Below are 4,202 nucleotides of genomic sequence, written 5' to 3'. Positions count from 1 at the left end.
TCTGGGGCCTAGGAGGAGGTCTCAGTGCCTACTGGCCTGGGGACCTACAACCAAACAGAATCCATTGGATTGGATTGCTGTTCCCATCCCTCTCTGTCAGTGGGAGTTCGTATCCTAAGGACCAACAGATGCATTTCTGGAGTATTATTCAAGCCTTGATCTTGGAAGGAAGAGAATATCGTACACATGGCAAATATTACATTTCTTTTACTTGTGGCTGACTCATGGGAGAAAACACTACAGATTTAGTGCTCAAATGAAGTTCTAACTTTGGCGACTGATCATCTGATGACAGCTGATGTTGGGGATGAATGGCGTTTATTTTGTTCACCCTTAAAGCATGACAGAGATGAACAACCCGTGTCAAAAATGAATGAAGATATTCAGGAGTGGAATACGCTTACTGTTCTGATTTGCTGGCTAAATGTAGCTGAGATTTTTTTTTTTTTTCCCTATAGGGTGTGTGCACTCAAGAGAGAGAGAGAGAGAGAGAGGGAAAGTGAGCAATCACCCCCACAGGAGATGGCCACACTGCAATCCCTTCTCCTTCATCCTCCTCTTGGGGTTTTGGGCATCACACACACGTGCCCGGTGTGATTTTCTTTCTTTCTTTCTTTTATTTTCTTTTGGAGAGGTTTTTGCTATAGGGTGCATGTGCTCACCAGAGAGACAGAGAGACACAAAGCGAGAAATTACCCCCCCAGGGGCAATGGCCACACTGCAATCCCTTCTCCTCCATTCTCCTCTCGGGATCTTGGGCACACACGCACACGCACCCAGCGTGAGTTTTAAGCCACCAGGTCCGGGACACGAACCGCGGTCGACTACGTGGGAGTCCACCGACATAGCCATTATGCTAACTGCTGGTTTCCCCCAGTGTGATTTCCTTTCTTTCTTTCTTTCTTTCTTTCTTTTATTTATTTATTTATTTTTGGAGAGGTTTTTGCTATAGGGTGCATGTGCTCGCCAGAGAGACAGAGAGAGACAGAGAGACACAAAGCGAGAAATCACCCCCCAGGGGGGATGGCCACCCCGCTATCCCTTCTCCTCCATTCTCCTCTCCGGATCTTGGGCACACATGCAACGCACCCGGCGTGAGCTTAAGCCACCGGGTCCGGGACTTGAACCAAGACAGAGAGACAGAAACCGAGAAATTTTCTCCTGGAGGGATGGCCACTCTACAATCCCTTCTCTTCCATTCTCCTCTCTGATTTTGGGCATGCAAGCGCACACGCCCAGTGTGAGTTTTAAGCCACCAGGTCCAGGACTCAAACCACGATCAGCTACGTGGTAGTCCACTGAGACCTTTTACAAGAGTAAAGATCTGACCCTTACGGTGAAGACCAGGAGACATTCACTTCCTGTAGGAAGCGAGAAGGAGTTGGGGCTGAAAGCACATTGAGGTTTAGGCTCTGGGCTTTGGTAGAAGAGGCAGAGGCCCAGGGCTAGCAGGTGGCATGGTGGTTAAAGTGTTGGATTCCCACATGGGTTGACCACAGTTCGGGTCTCAGCCCCAGTAACTTGAACATCATGTTGGACGTGTGCGTGCGTGCCCAAAAATCCCGAAAGGAGAACGGAGGAGAAGGGATTGCAGTATGGCCATCTCCCCTGGGGGAGGTGATTTCTCACTGTCCCTTTTTCTGTTTCTCTCTGGCCTTATGGCAAAACCTAAATAAATAAATAAATAAGTGGTGGAGACCCAAAGGGCCGGGCATCATCTCCCTCCCCTCTCCCTGGCACAAGATGGGGTGGCGTGGAGGACAAGTGTGCTTGGCACCTTTCCGGCCCTTTCTTGTCGTGTTCTCCCACCTCCCTGTGTTTTTTAGCGTGGTGGTCACAGGGTGACCAGATGTCCTGCAAAAGCACCCCCTGTTGGCTGGTCCCCTCCCCCTGGGCACCGCAGGCTCCTTTCCCAGCACGGCTAAGCTCAGAGACTCCGAGAGAAGGGAAGCTGCTTGGCCTAATTCAGACTGGCCCATGCATTGCTTATAACCGCGGACTTGGCGAGACCTATTCATATTTTCCAAAGACGGGGCTTGTTAGCTTGTGTGAATCTCTGGAAGCGGAGGCAGAAGGAAGGGAGGAAGGAAGGGAGAAGATGGAGGAGGGGATGTATGATTCGAACTAGGGCAGTGTGGCTTGCTAGGCTTTGCAGTGGGAGGAGGGAGCCCAGCCTCCTGGGAGTCTATGCCCCGCGGTGGGCTCCTCAAGTCAGATTCCTTCTTCCCCTTCCAGGTCCTCAGCTTCTCGGAAGTTCTCTGCTTTGCCCAGTTCTGTTTCTGGAAGGTCTGGAGTCAAAGGAGGAGGAGCCCAGGGAGCAGAGTGGGAAGATCCCTTTATAGCTGTGGTCACGTGCAAGCTGACCACCCATTAGGGAGTTGCAAACTCAGGTCGGGCCTCTGGTATATGAGCAGGGCCTGGAACGCATGGGGTAGAGGGAGGCCTAGGACACCACGGTGGGCACCTCCTCTTCTAGAAGTTTCCAGCCTCTTTCATCTTTATCCGGGCTATAGAAGTTCCTCCCCCCCCCTTTTCTTGAAGAGGTTTTTGTTATAGGGCGCGTGCGCTCACCAGAAAGACAGAGACAGAGAGACAGAAAGTGAGAAATCACCCCACAGGGGGGATGGCCATGCCACAATCCCTTCTCCTCCATTCTCCTCTCGGGATCTTGAGCACGCACGCATATGCGCCCGGCGTGAATTTAAGCCATCAGGTCCAGGACTCGAACTGCAGTCGACTACGTGGGAGTCCAGTGACATAGCCATTATGCCAACTGCTAGTCCCAGGAAGTTCCTTTAGTGTAAGGCTGACCTATTTCCTCCTCTCCAAAATTACTTTTAAAAAAATAATTATTTACCTTTATTATTATTATCTAATTATTTTTTAAATTGTTTTAATTACTTATTTAATTTTACTGATTCACTCAGTCATTTTCATTGGACCAGAGAAAGACAGGCACACAAAGAGAGGGAAAGTGAGAGAGCAAGCCACGAGGTCTGAGACTCGAACCGTGGTCGGCCATGTGAGAGTCCAGCACCTTATCTACTACGCCTCCTGCTGCCCCTCCGAATTCACTTTGTGAACTGCAATGCGCATGACCAGTCCCTGAAGGGAGCACAACGTCACTCCTATTCCGACAGCAAAAGAGCCACTGCCTAGTCAGCGGTTTGCTCTCCCAGGGGGTGACCATCTCATGCCCACCCTGAACAAGTGACCACAGGATTCCCACAGAGACAAGAAGCCACAGCCCCTAGGCTAGGACGCCACCTCCTGGCATGGACCAGGGGCCCTGGAGCCGAGTGTGGGTTCGCGGCCAGCTGATCCTTTTAGCACTCTTGCACACGGCACCCTAACTTGACCAACCTCTTCTAGAAGCCTCTGGAACCTGATGCCAGTGGCCCGGACAGAAGATGAAGTCATGTTCTAAAATCCCAGGAGCATGACTGAGCTGGTAAACCCGAGCCCGGGTGGCACAGGTGTTCTGAGGCCCTTCCGAGAGAAAGCTCAGGTTGTCTGTGAGTCAGCGTGGGGAGCGTGTGTGACCCAGTGGGCTGAGCGGCTTCAAGTGTCTGTAGATGGCTCTGTGTGGGGACCTGAAGCTGCGTCCTAGGTAGGACCCCACCTCCTGGCAGGGACCCAGGGCCCTAGAGCAGACTGTGGGTCTGCAGAGAGCCAGGACCCAGCAGCCCCGATGGACTCTGGGTGGAGATATGCCCATACAGGCCAAAGACAGACAAAGCTCTATTCAAAGCGCAGGAGGAATGCAGGATGGCAGTGTGGCCTCCTGGAGGCCAGGACGCTTTTAATTAAAATAAATTCCAGTAACCCTGAGCTCACTTCCCTGAGGCTGTTCTAAGCAGGAGCTGGGACAGCCAGGACAGATTTCATTAAGAGGCAGGCCTCCGTGTGTGATGTGACAATGACCTTTTGTAGCAGTCTCTGAAAATAGTCTTTCTTCTGTACTGATGGTTACAGGCTTTAAGGACCTCGGGGACTTAAAGATGGAAAAGTCAAATAGCCTCACATGAACCCAGAGGAGCTCTCCCTTAAAAAAAAAAAAAAATAGGGACCAGCAGTTAGTGTAATGGCTATGTCGCTGAACTCCCATGTATTCGACTGTGGTTCGAGTCCTGGACCCGGTGGCTTAAACTCACGCCGGGCGTGTGTGCGTGCGTGCCCAAGATCCTGAGAGGAGAGTGGAG

The 4,202-nt window shown here is 51.5% G+C and overlaps 1 protein-coding gene across 6 annotated transcripts in view; it reads right to left on the bottom strand.

The window, feature by feature from the left end:
• Positions 1-4,202, bottom strand: part of TTC23 (tetratricopeptide repeat domain 23) — a 46,863-nt gene that overhangs the window by 14,178 nt on the left and 28,483 nt on the right. The window lies entirely within an intron of this gene.

The sequence above is a fragment of the Tupaia chinensis genome, unplaced genomic scaffold, assembly GCF_000334495.1.
Source record: "Tupaia chinensis unplaced genomic scaffold, TupChi_1.0 Scaffold138490_1, whole genome shotgun sequence".
NCBI classification, from domain to species: domain Eukaryota; kingdom Metazoa; phylum Chordata; class Mammalia; order Scandentia; family Tupaiidae; genus Tupaia; species Tupaia belangeri.
This window is presented reverse-complemented; position numbering and strand designations above follow the sequence as displayed.